Source organism: Ursus americanus, chromosome 20 (assembly GCF_024610735.1).
Source record: "Ursus americanus isolate L20-20 chromosome 20, mUrsAme1.1.p, whole genome shotgun sequence".
NCBI lineage: Eukaryota > Metazoa > Chordata > Mammalia > Carnivora > Ursidae > Ursus > Ursus americanus.
Window position 1 is genome coordinate 42,139,142 of NC_142146.1, and position 14,619 is coordinate 42,153,760.

General features: G+C 38.1%; 1 long non-coding RNA gene and 1 pseudogene across 4 annotated transcripts in view; one reads left to right on the top strand and one right to left on the bottom strand.

Moving 5' to 3' along the window:
* Window positions 1–14,619, top strand: part of LOC123802411 (uncharacterized) — a 435,123-nt gene that overhangs the window by 199,175 nt on the left and 221,329 nt on the right. The gene's annotated exons all lie outside the window — the stretch shown is intronic.
* LOC123801202 (tubulin alpha-1A chain-like) lies at window positions 3,630–4,786 on the bottom strand (annotated as a pseudogene).

The following is a 14,619-nucleotide window of genomic DNA, read 5'->3' on the forward strand; positions in this document are numbered from 1 at the left end:
TGGCAGAGGAATCCAATTATGTTGCTGTGTCCCCAACATAACCCTTTCTGTCTGTGTTTGCTGCTCAGCTGTTCTGAGCATGTTTTGATCACCTTTATTTGTTTGCTGTGTGTTGTTTTCTAGTATGCAAGCCTCCTGCTCTAATTTGAGAGATATTTTTGGAGGTTTTATTCTCATCGAAAGAGCTGCTCATCTTCCTCTTGCAAGCAAGAAATGTTTCACATTAAGAATATTTTTTTTCTTTTATCATTCCCTAGTGGAATTGAGGCAATGAGGATGACTGGCTTCCCATATGTGCCAGACCATTGTTTGAATCTGATGGTTACAGGCACAAATTAGTGTAACTCTGAGCTTCTGACATCACTGGAAATTTCAGGCTAGGAGTACGTTTTTATTCCATATAATTTCTTAGTGCAGTGCAAAGAAAGGATCCTTAGACTTTCTGCTTCTAAACATATTTTCACACCCTAGGATCTGTAAGATCCCAGGACTGAATAAAAATAAAATGAAATGTTTAATTCAAATGATCACTCTCGTTGATAGTTGGGCCAAAACATTATCTGCATGGATAACGGACAGCAGTTTTATGATATTAAATTAGTCACCAAGTTCTTTCCATCCTACCCTCTGTTATCACTGGAATCTAACCTTTCATTTCCATTCCTGTTGCCACTATCTGCTTTAGCCGTCATTGTGCTTCCACAAATATTTCAATAATTTTCTAACTAATCTCTCTGCTTCCAATCTGTCCTTGCTCTCTCCCTCCCTCCCATTTATTCCTCCAAAGCACAGGCATGACCAGCTCATTTTTCTGCTCAATTATTTTACAAGGTACCCTGCTGTCTATAAAATATCACTCACTCCCCTCATCTGACATTCAAAATCTTCCCTGACATGGCACCGATCTAACCTTTCTATCTGCGCTCTGTTTCCTCCTGCTCAACACTGCCAGCAAACTCCATTATCAACTCTGTCTCAACAGGCAACATATTTGCCTAACACTGCCTTATTTTTTTTTCGTGTTTTATTAGCCAAAAATTGTTTTACCTCCATTTTCTTATATTCAAATCTCATTCTTCAGCATTAAGCATAATTATTACTGTGGTCCCACTCAAATTCAAAGAAGTCTTTACCATACTACTTTTTTGTAACCTATTTTGGGCTTGTTTTATCTTCATTATGTTCACAGTGATCACCTCCAACATAGTGTGAACTCCTTGATTATAAAGGTTATGTTTTATACATTGTTGTATAGCCCCCATTGCCCTGGTACTCTGCCATTCCTATAGGTACTCATTCATTCATCCAACAAGTATTCGTTGAGCTCCTATTTAGCGTCCAGTGCTGTGCTACATGCTAGGGATGTAACAATGAACATGATGCACAAAACTTCCTGTGCTCATGGAATATATATTCCATTGGAGGAGAACAGATAATAAATAAAGGAAGTTGGTAAATCCATAGAACTGGGGAAGAAAATAAAACTGTGAAAAGGGTGGGGGAAATGTCATTGTACGTAGGGTGACATAGGGGAAGGTGACATTTGAAAAAGTAAGAAAGCTGAAGAAAGTATAAGAAAAGGTCATGGTACCTTTGGGGAGAAGAGCTTTGCAGGCTGATGCAATAGCAGGTGCAAAGGCCCTGTGGAGGAGTTGCCGAAGGTGAAAGAGAAAGGGGAAGAGTAGTAGCAGATGAAGTGGAATTATAGGGTGGGTGGAATGGACAGTGGGAAACAGTCATACAGTATCTTGGAGTTAGTTGTAAGGACCCTGGTTTTAATCTGAATATTATGGCAGATTATTATCAGATTTAGGAAAATGGTGTGAATTATAATTTAAAGTATCACATCAGTTTCTGAAATTGTAATGGATTGAAGGGGGCCAAAGGTGGAAGCAGAGGGAACAGTTACAATATTATGAACACTTGAGCTTGAGTAAGGGGGTGTGGGACATTCTGGATATAACTGTATAGGTTCTCTATTAACTCCTCTTTCTAACCAATAGCATAAATGCAAAAAAAAGAAAGAAAGAAAGAAAGAAAGAAAGAAAGAAAGAAAGAAAGAAAGAAAGAAAGAGCTAGATGCACACTCTGTGGTCTTGGAAAAGGATGAGAGGCTCTGCTCTTCATCTTTGTCTATTAAAATGATGCTCTGAATGACAAAGTTAACTAAACATTATATATTGTGACCTAATCAAAATGAGATGAAGAAGGAGGAGGAGAGCAGGGGGAAGGAGAAAAGCAAAAAGATCCTCTCCAACTCTTGTTGCCTTGACCCATGACTGCCACTTGCCCAATTGATCATAGTTGATAACAGAAAATATGTCCTAGCAAGTTGTTACAGCTTCTTTGATGAATTGTTTTCCTGATATCTTTTTTCCCCATGTATATGCTTCCTAAAAGAAAAAAGTAAATTATTTTAATTCTATTATTTTTTTTTTTTCCTTTTAAGACAGGGAATACTTTATTCAAACTCATCAGTGATATGGTCAGCTTGAGTCTATAACAAAACATCATGTTTTGTTTTTTGGGGGTTTTTTGGTCTGTTTTTCTTTTTTCTTTATTTAAATTCAATTTAGTTAACATATTCTGTATTATTAGTTTCAGAAGTAGAGTTCAGTGATTCATCAGTTGTATATAATACCCAGTGCTCATTACATCAAATGCCCTCCTTAATACACATCACCCAATCACCCAATTACCCCATGTCCCCATCCACCTCCCCTCCAGCTGAGGGATGGGGTTACTGGGTGATGTAACAAAGCATCATATTTTAAAGCATAGGTCAGTAATTGTATATGAAAGTATACACACAAATTAGCTGATCAGAGCACAACTTTTCAATGTTTGAAACAGAATAAACTTCCCTGTGAAAGCAACACATTTGTGCCTTTTTTTTTTTTTTTTGGATGCAGTTTGACACTTTTATTTTTATTTATTTATTTTAAAAAAATTTTTTTAAAGATTTTATTTATTTATTGGACAGAGATAGATACAGCCAGTGAGAGAGGGAACACAAGCAGGGGGAGTGGGAGAGGAAGAAGCAGGCTCACATCAGAGGAGCCTGATGTGGGGCTCAATCCCATAACACCGGGATCACGCCCTGAGCCGAAGGCAGACGCTTAACCGATGTGCCACCCAGGTGCCCCTAAAAAAATTTTTTTTTAATTATGTTCAGTTAGCCAACATATAGTACATCATTAGTTTTTTGTGTAGTGTTCAATGATTCATTAGTTGTGATAAAGAAGATGTGATTGAGATATATATATATATGTGTATATATATATGTATACATATATATATATGTATACATATATATATGTATATATATATATGTATACATATATATATATACATATATATATGTATACATATATATGTATATATATATATATAAAATGGAATATTACCCAGCCATCAGAAAGGATGAATACCTACCATTTGCACTGACATGGATGGAACTGGAGGGTGTTATGCTAAGTGAAATAAGTCAAGCAGAGAAAGACAGTTATCATACGGTTTCACTCATATGTGGAGTATAAGGAATAACGCAGAGGAACACAGGGGAAGGGAGGGAAAACTGAATGGGAAGAAATCAGAGAGGGAGCCAAACCTTTGTGACATTTTTAACTTTAGTATTCCTCTCCTTCTTCACCCTCTCCTTCAACAGAAACCACACCAACCTCCTCATAATCCTTCTCAAGGGCAGCCATGTCCTCACAGGCCTCAGAAAACTCTCCTTCCTCCATGCCCTCACCCACATACTAGTGAACAAAGGCATGCTTGGCATATATCAGGTCAAACTTGTGGTCCAGGCGAGCCCCGGCCTCCGCGATGGCCGTGGTGCTGCTCAGCGTACACGCAGCTCGCTGGACTTTGGCCCAGGTCTCCGCCAGGTACCACAGTGGGAGGCTGGTAATCAGTGCCAACTTTGAAGCCAGTGGGGCACCAGTCCACAGAATGGATGGTACACTTGGTCCTGATGGTGGCAATGGTAGTGTTGACATCTTTGGGAACCATGGCACCATGGCACCACAGGCGGCAAGCCATGTATTTACCATGGCGAGGGGCACATATCGCCATCTGGTTGACTGGCTCAAAGCACACATTGGTGACCTCTGCTACAGAAAGCTGTTCATGGAGATGACAGGAGCATATAAGACCAGAGGGAAGTGGATGTGGGGTAGGTGGTAGTGGATAGGGCTTCAGGTTGGTGTGGAATTCTGTCAGATCAACATTCAGGGCTCCATCAAATCTTAGGGAAGCGAGGACACAATGTGACCGACCAACCTATTCCGGTTAGTGTAAGTTGGGCGTTCAATATCAAGGTTTCTACGATGGATGTCGTAGATGGCCTCGTTATCTACCATGAGGGCACAATTTGAGTGCTCCAGGGTGGTGTGAGTAGGGAGGATGGAGTTGTAGGGCTCAGCTACAGCTGTGGAAAGCTGGGGCGCTGGATAAATGGAGAACTTCACCTTGGACTTCTTTCCGTAATCGACAGAGAGAGGTGATGGAAAGGTCAGTTATCTCCTTGCCAATGGTGTAGTGTCCTCGGGCATAGTTATTGGCAGCATCTTCCTTGCCTATGATGAGCTGCTCAGTAAGCAGGAAGCAGGAAAAGTCATCAGTAGGTGCCACTGTAAACTTCATCAATGACTATGGGTTCCAGGTCTACAAATACTGCCCTGGGCATATGCTGGCCAGCACCCATCTCACTGAAGAAGGTGTTGAAGGACTCATCTCCTCCCCCAGTGGTCTTGTCACCTGGCATCTGACCATCGGGCTGGATGCCATGTTCCAGGCAATAGAGCTCCCAGCAGGCACTGTCAATCTGGACACCAGGCTGGCCATGGTCACTGTTTTGTGGCTGCCAAGCAGATGGCAGAGAAGAAGAGGAAAGGTTGTTGCCTCTTAATTCTATTCTGAAAATTCAGCTATTTTGTTTAGTCTGTAGATATAGAAATTCTCTTTCCTTGGATGCTCATCAATTCTCTCATATGTGAATCGATAAAAATATAAGATTTAATAAGCACCTTCAAGGCACAGTTCTATGCACGTAAGGCAAAGTCTCATAGATTACAGTGCAGTTGGGAAGACAAATTACTACATGTGTTCTGAATAGGGTAGTGGCTCAAAACTAGTGACTGAAGAAAAAAAATTAAAAAAAATAAGTAATATATAGCCAACTGATTGTGTCTCATAAGCAGAAAAAATAAAAACATAGAGCAGTTCTGCGCAAGGACTGTCCTTCCATTCTGTGTGGATGTATTAGAGAGATTTTATTGAAGAATGAATAGAGATAAGGTAGAATGAAAAGGAGGAGAATTCCAGGAGGAGGATTTTTAGGAAGTATAAAAGGGAAAGGAAAATTTGAAATTATAAAAACTTCATTTAATAAAGATCAACCAGGAAGCCAGGTGCAAAAAAGAGAAAGAGTTCTGAGCCCCCATGTAACTTAAACACTGATAATTTTGAGACATCTCTAAAAGCCCATCTCTCATCTTAAATAATACGTGTTGGGGTTAATGTAGAGCATGAAATCAGCCCTAATACCTGGCACGCTAAAATGTAACACGGAGGCCGCTGAGGGCAGGCAAGGTTTCGGAGAAGGGCGAAGGCCTTTGGAATGCCGAGGCCTGCGTGACCACTGTGCCGGAATGCCCCTGGGAAGTTGCCTTCCTGAAACTTTTCTAGCCCAAACAGTCGCCCTGTGACCTAAGAGATGTAGTCATTGTCCCTTAGGCTAAGTTTAGCAGAACTGGTTGAACACGCAAATTAGCATATCGTATCTTTCCAGTAAACAGATCCTCCCAGTTTCAGTAAGACCCCTTGTCACACATCACGTGCTTGAGAAACAGTGATAAGGGTTTGTGATTATCCTGAAGGACCAATAAAAGTGGGAGCAAAAGAGCAAATGGTCTTCACCTCTGAGCTGTGACCCCCTTGCCTTCTCTCTTTCACAGCAAAGTTTGGAGTAATCTTTCATCGGTCCAGGGATTGCTGGCCATTCCCGGCAAATATGTTCGCATTTCTTTGCAAACCTTTACACTGGCATTGCATAAACCGTAAAGGAACAGAATTCTGGCTGAATCACTTTTCTGTTTCCAGGTCACAAAACCAGTATTTAATTTAGGCTTAATAAAGGCTCGGTCACTTCACAGCAAGAAAGGAAAAGTACAGCAACATTTAGGAGGGGCCTTTTCCTGTTGTAATCTTGGCTAAAGCCACATTGCTTATGCTATTGGTTGCTAATCCAAATGCCACAGTCCAAGGAGAGGTACTACAGAGATCATAATGGGACTGATGAAAAGAAAGCCAAACTAAGCCAGCCACCATCACTCACCTGAAAGCTATATAGAGTAAGGCTAAGGGTATATCAGTGAGGACAGGATTTCTTTAGACGAAGGAATGTGTAAGAATAAAGGTAACTGTCAGGGTTTCCCTCTCCTCCTTGTAGGTACCCCTTAAAGTAAATTAGAAAGCTCTAAAAATCCTTGAAGAGTGTAGGAGAAGTTGGGGTCAAGGAGGAGAAATTAACTTCTTACTCCGTGATTGCATGGTCCCGAGCTCAGAAGCCCGGGGTGTTGCTGCCAGGGTGGAGACTACTGACATTTTAGGAGAGCTTGACCTGTTGCCCCCTAGAGTTTTGGCAGCCAAGAAACTGCAGCTTGACTCTCACATTGAAAGTTTTGAAGCTGGGAGGGTGCCTGAAGCACCCCCCCCTACACGAATGAGGTAAAGGGTAAATAAGCCATAGTAGAAGCAAGCTGAAATTCTGCAATTTGACAAACAAGGGGGTTTACATTGCTTTGAGTCAAGCGCGTACTGTAGAAGAAAGCTAGGCTGAAGTGTTGTTGAAAGTACTGCCCCCCCCCCACCAATTAAAAAAAGAAAGAAAAGGATACTTGCCACAGTGAGGACCTAGTATGTAAACTGCCAGAGGCACTAGCTAAGAGTGAAATCAAAAGGTCAGCTCAGGATTGCCACATTTTTTGCCAGAGAACATATAATAGTGGAGATCACCATAGGCTGGGTAGAGAGGAGCAGTTCTTAAAGAATCTAGTAACATGCTTCGTAAAAGTACAAGTGTTTGGATGTCTGCCATGACAGAGGGCAAGAACCAGCCAGCGTGAGCCAAGAACGAATAGCCAATAATTCCACCTACTAAAAAGACCTTTTATCTCCTGGAAGCCTTCTTCATTATGCTTTAGTTCTTGGAAGAATGAAGAGGATGAGGAGAAAGAGGAAGTTCAAGGTGCAGGAAAGGGTGGCTTTACCTTGAAGCTAATGAAACTCAAACTTCAGAGCCCCTCATTTGCACAGATCTCCTTGGGATGCCATGGACCATATTTTGTATTATTAATCTGTAGTATTTTTTGTAAAGGGGGTGCTCCTCCCCAAATTGCAAATGCTTTAGGTTCCACAACCTGGATAAAAGAAGAGAGAATGCATGCCCTTTTCCTTGATGCTCCTTGCCTGGCCATGTGTTAGACTAGATAGGGGGTAGTAGTTGAATGGAAGGAGAAATTGATGTTTTGATATAGGTTGGACTGAAGTTTTTAATATCTGAAATTAAGACACCTCTAATATCTGAAAGACACTGTGAACTCATGGGATTGACTTGGGTTGCCATCAAAAGGCAAGGGAAGGGAGATCCGAAAGAAAGTTGGAAGGTTGTGGAGTAGAGGGAAAGATAAGCTGTTTCCTGGTGTACTTTAGCAAGTTTAACCCATTAAACATTTGTATTTTGTTAAGAAAAAGAAATATGGTCAGTTTTATGGTGAGATTTAAATGTAATTGGGAAAGAAGGGAACTGAACTCCTTCCTTCCCGTTTGCGTGTTTCATATTGGGACGAAATTTTTATCCTTAGAGCCAAGATTCTAGAGTGATTCAAGGGAAGATGGCTTACATGCTACGTGTGCACACACACAAATATATAGATATATATTTAGAGAGAGAGAATGCACATGTCAGCAGAAGGTGGGAGGGGAGGGGCAGAGGGAGAGGAAGAGAGAGAATCTTAAGCGGGTTCCCCATTCAGTGAGGAGCCGAATGCAGGGCTGGATCTCACGACCCTGAGAACATGACCTGAGCCAAAATCAAGAAGCAGATGCTTAACTGCCTGAGCTACCCAGGCTCCCCCACACACAAATATTTCTAACCAACGTCTGTCTAGTAAATCCGTAGCAAATTTATGGGAAAATTACTCTAAAATTCCCAGCCTCATGCTGGTCTCATCGCCAAGGAAATCATTAAAAAGGTGAGAATTTTCCATTTTTGCCTCATGTTCACACTAATGTAAATAAAACATTTGTACCTGGATGAATGACGTATTTTGTTACCTCGGAAAAAAATGCTCATTTTGCCTAAGAAACTTTTCTACTTCTATGTACAAATAGATACTGTTGACATGTTTATCATTTGACAATAAATAGCTTCATTTAGTTTATAATAAATGGTGTTCTCTAAGGAAAGGAGAACAAAGCAACAGGTTGCTATACTAGTAGTAATAAAATTTAATATGAAAAGTGAAAAAAAAACACAAAGAAACAGAAAACTCTGAGCTAAAATTAAGTCAGATAGTGAAACTTTGGATTTTGAGTATGTAGAGTATATTATTTCATGTAGCTATAATGTTGTTGTGTTCTTATTTATCAGAATATCCATGCACATATTATAATTTGCCCCCCACTAGTTATAATCAGCTCATCCTTTATGCGAGATATGCCATTTTTTCTTCTTAGAACATTGTGCCCTCAAGTCACATTTGTTATACTTTTCGTCCCATCATAAACCCTTTGGAATACAGAGTGCTATTGAATTGAGTTTCCATTTGGATTTCTTCCAGAGCTATTGCTTTGAGAGCAGCATATGAAATAACAAAATTGGCATGGGCTGGTTTAACGCCATGGCTATCTCTGTTGTTTTCTGTTGATGGTAAGTGTGTGACATAGTTGAAAATGTAATCTACAATATCATTCTTTTATGCAAGTAGATTACTTTATATATAATTCAGCATTTATCTTTAAATATATTCCAAGGCTTCACACATTTCACTAAACATCTCTTTGATAGCTTTTTTCTTTTTAAAGATTTTATTTATTTATTCGACAGAGAGAGAGAGACAGCCAGCGAGAGAGGGAACACAAGCAGGGGGAGTGGGAGAGAAAGAAGCAGGCTCATAGCAGAAGAGCCTGATGTGGGGCTCGCTCCCATAACGCCGGGATCACACCCTGAGCCGAAGGCAGACGCTTAACCGCTGTGCCACCCAGGCGCCCCTCTCTTTGATAGCTTTTGATAGATAATTGATAACAATAGAGTATTGAAAATAGAGAAGCAGAAATGATAGCACTCTCATTCACTAGCTACACGTAATAGCCAACCTTGGGTTTTTCTTTTTTATAGTGCAAGTAGTTTTCTGGCAAAGGCACTAATATGATTTGGGAAATTGAGATTCTCTTTGTATTGCTATGATATCAAATAAGGGTAAGTATCTTGAAATTAATAGAACTTAAAGGAAGACAGAGGATGTTAGGTAGCATCAGAGTATTTCTGAGATGAATGTGTCAGGATACTGTTAGGGAACTCCTTGTATTGCTTTAACTTACTAATGCATCATTCTGGAAGCACACTTCTAAAAAATGTCAGTATTTGGTAAAAACACATACTGATGAAGTATGGTGTTCAAAAGAATCTACAAAACATGTTTATTCCTATAACCCGGATATCAGCCCAGGTGCCCTGTACATCTAGATTTAAGTGAAATTGCCTTGATTCCTTTTCACACCACCTGCCATGAATCCTGAACTCCTGAGGATCTTATAACTACATCTAATTCCCCATTTCTTGATTATGCTACTTGTAAAATGTATTGTTTCACTTGTAACAATAAAGGAAAAACAACAGATGGATATCATGATGGGAATCCGATGACTGGTAGACTATATAAAGGCAATTCTTTCAATTTCAACTTTGTCAAGAGGTAAATATTTCATTAGTTTACATTTTTAAAATATGTGGACACTTATTTTTTTTAAAGATTTTATTTATTTATTCGACAGAGATAGAGACAGCCAGCGAGAGAGGGAACACAAGCAGGGGGAGTGGGAGAGAAAGAAGCAGGCTCATGGCACAGGAGCCTGATGTGGGGCTCGATCCCATAACGCCGGGATCACGCCCTGAGCCGAAGGCAGACGCTTAACCGCTGTGCCACCCAGGCGCCCCAATAAAGCTATTTTTAATAGAAACTAAAATTTCTGCCCATCAGGATTCACCATTAAGAATGTTAAAAGCACCACAGAATGGCAGAATATATTTGCAATGCATTATCTGACAAAAGACATCTCCAGGATAGCACACACACACACACACACACACACACACACGCACACACACACAGAAACACACACACACCTCCTACCCATGGATACTACAAAGACAAATAGAAATATAAGCAAAATACTTGAACAGGAACTTTATTAGAAAATCAGAATTGCCAATAAACATAAAGAGGTTTGACTTCATCAGGGATAGGCCCATTAATATGACAGTGTGATGCAATTTCACAAGTACCATAATGGCAAATTAAGAAGACTGATAATTTCAAGAGTTGACAATGATGTGGAGCAACTAATACTCTTACACACTTTGGAAGCCTACTTTTGCTAGATCTATTATAGCTAAATTTATACAATTCCAATCCTATATAAATTATGTATCAGATCTATGAGCAAAAAACCAGGATCTTCATAGTAGCAATATTTGTAACAACCAATAACTAGAAAGAACCCAAATGTCTGTCAACAATCAAAAGGATAAATACACTGTGGTATATATATTCCGTGAAATACTATACAACAATGAGAATGAATCACTATTACATGCAACAATATGGATAAATCTTACAAAGGTTCTGTTGAGCCAAAGAAGCCAACTACCAAAAAAAAAAAAAAAAAGAATACCTATTTATGATTCTATTTTTATAAAATTCTAAATAAAAACTAATTGCTGGTGATAGAAATCAAAATAACTTTCTAATCTTTGAAACCAAACCAATGACTGGAAAGAAGAAGGAGGAGGCTTCCAAATTGTAGATTATAATTACATGTATTGATTTGGAAGGAAGGCACAGGGCTATGTTTACTTGGTAAAATTTTATCAAGCAGACAGTTGTAATTTGGGTCTTTTTGTGTACATACAGAAAAATTCAATATTTTTTTAATTTTATTTATTTGACAGAGAGAGAGAGAGAGACAGCCAGCGAGAGAAGGGAACACAAGCAGGGGGAGTGGGAGAGGAAGAAGCAGGCTCCCAGCAGAACATGGAGCCTGATGCGGGGCTCGATCCCAGGACCCCGGGATCACGCCCTGAGCCGAAGGCAGACGCCGAACGATTGAGCCACCCAGGCGCCCCAGAAAAATTCAATTTTTTAAAATGCTTTTCAGTGCTATAACCAACAGATGCCCCAAAATATGATAAGGAAAGTTTATATGCTCTTCTTACACAAAAGTGGCCTAGCTTCATTCAAAACTTTCTCACCATTACTTTACATACAATGCATACCAAGTTGCCTTTTCTTGATTTCAAAACAATAGCAGATAAGGTAGGGTGGGAGTATTGGTTACTTAAAGAAGGTTTACTGTCAACAGAAAGATAAGTCAATGAACCTAAGAAAACCAAACACATTAGCACTCAAAATGTACAGAAATCTAGGGGCGCCTGGGTGGCACAGCGGTTAAGCGTCTGCCTTCGGCTCAGGGCGTGGTCCCGGCGTTATGGGATCGAGCCCCACATCAGGCTCCTCTGCTATGAGCCTGCTTCTTTCTCTCCCACTCCCCCTGCTTGTGTTCCCTCTCTCGCTGGCTGTCTCTATCTCAGTCGAATAAATAAATAAAATCTTTAAAAAAAAAATGTACAGAAATCTGGAGACATAAATTTCCGAGATTCCCAATAGCTCCTAAAGCAGCTTACCATATTGCAAGATAATGGAGTAACAAATATTCAGCATGATAGTTTTCAATCAACAAAGAAGTTAAATTATTCATTCAATAAATTAATTTAACTACATTTTATATTAACTCTAATATTAGTACCTGGCATGGGAAGCGTATATGAAATATCTGGCATGGCAGTTACAGTGACTACAATGGGCACGTTCTTTGCTTTCATGGAGCTTGTACTTTAGTCAGGGCAACAAAATAAAAACAGGCAAACAAATGCATAAGGTCATTTCAGATAATTTGAAGAACTAGGATAAAAATAGAAAGATGAGATCAGAGAAATGACATTGTCTGGTACATGAATGAAAGGTAATGGTTTGTGTAAAAGCCATGAAATAGAAACAAGCTAGATGTGTTCAAGGACAGAGAGCATACAAGTATGGATGAAACATGGTGACCATGGGTGGCAGGGCTGGGGAGCTGGGAGCATTGATGATGGGGAAAGAAGTGAAGTCAAAGGAGGAGGCAAGATCCAGATCAGGTAAGGTTTAAAGGCATGTTTTATGTTATGTATGAATTTAAATTACCAGGGAATCTTGAGCAGAAATGATGTAAAAGGATCTGAGATATATATATATATATAAATTATATTTATATATATATTTATATATATTTATATATATATTTATATATTTATATATATATTAATATATATATATAAATATATATATATATAAAAATTTATGTAGAGCATGGGCTGTTGTTGGGGGTAAGTGGGAAAATGGTACCAGTGATGTGTCTTTTGTAAAAGGATCTGAGATATATATTTATATATATATATATAAATTTATATATATATAAATTATATATATATAAATATAAATTATATAAATTTATATATATATAAATTATATATATATAAATATAAATTATATATATATATATAAAAATTTATGTAGAGCATGGGCTGTTGTTGGGGGTAAGTGGGAAAATGGTACCAGTGATGTGTCTTTTGTAAAAGGATCTGAGATATATATTTTTATATATATATATATTATATAAATTTATATATATATAAATTATATATATATAAATATAAATTATATATATATATATATATAAATTTATGTAGAGCATGGGCTGTTGTTGGGGGTAAGTGGGAAAATGGTACCAGTGATGTGTCTTTTGAACTATTTCGATTTGTGATGTAGAGAAATAGGAGATAGTGTTTATAAATATAACTGGTAAAGATGATAAGTTGTAGGGCTAATTGTATATATCTTTAGCTATGCTGTTAAGTCATATATCTGGTATGATATATTCTACAAGTTTCGTAAAGAACATTGTAAGCATGTTTTTAATACAAATGAGCCCAAGACAAGTAAAGACATATTTATTTTCATATCTGTGATTTAAAAAAAAAAGTAATGGAAGAGTTGCAATGAGGAGGCAGAACTTTGAAAATTTAATTAGGAATCAAACTCAGAGCATCTTTCAATAACTTTAAGAACTGAACATTTACTAAATTTTATGAGGTTTGCTGCTGTATGGCTAAGAAAATCACTAACTTTCTAGGTATTAAGTATTTGGTTTCTAATCATAGTGCTGCTATCAGGTGTGAGATTTGAAGGATTATATGATCATTCAGGGTATTTTTAACTCAAAGATTCTATGATCATCATCATGAATTTAAATGATTCTTTCAGATAGAACTAAAAAGCACAATTAGCTATATTATCCTGTGTTGTGTAAAAAAATTGTTACCTATTACTAATACTTAATAGAAACTATCTCTTAAAGGTCAGTACAGTATTAACTTTTTAAAATCTTTTGGGACTTCACTTCTGGAAAGGTGGAATAGACATACCTCATTTCTCCCACTAAGTACAACTAATAACCCTGGAATTATATGTAAAATAGCCTTCAGAAGATTCTGAAAGTTTAGAGTAGAAGGCAGACCAACTATGACTTGGGGACCCAAGGAAAGATAACATCGTGAGTTCCTTGAGTTTTCTTTTTGCCTCATATATCCTAGCTAAACCTGGCAGCCCAGAATGCCAAGGGTTGTAGACATTAAAAAGTCCTTACGAAAGTCTGCCCTCTTTAGCCAAAAAATCAGGAAAGGGGGCAGCCTAGCAAGAAACAAGTTTTAAACAATAATCAATATATAATTTATAAAAATTCATGCTGCCCTTCTAACAAAGGGCTAATATACAGAAACGTGTGTGTGTGTGTGTGTGTGTGTGTGTGTGTGTTCACAGACTGATATATTCAGAGCCCTCAAAATCAGCAGTAGTGAAATTTCCATACAACCATAGATAATCAAATAATAGTTAACCTTCCATTTTGAATTTCTAGGATGGCCATGCCATTCAGGAAATCAACTAATATAGGCCTTTCATTCTTTTAAATGCTCCTGTTCCCAATTCAAATTAAATTCTGGTATAGTTTATTTGATTATGAATCAAGTACTTATTTTCCTCTGGCAAGGAATTTTAAAAACATAATAACGGTAGTGTACTCATCTCAAACTTTTTCAAATAATAAACCTGGAGTGCAGCTATTTACAGGAAAACCTGAATATTATACATCTTTAGAATAAAAATAAAAGGAATATATTAAAAATACTTTAATTGTGAAGTTTCAAAGTGTCCTTGGACTTTTTAAAAAGATCTCTAT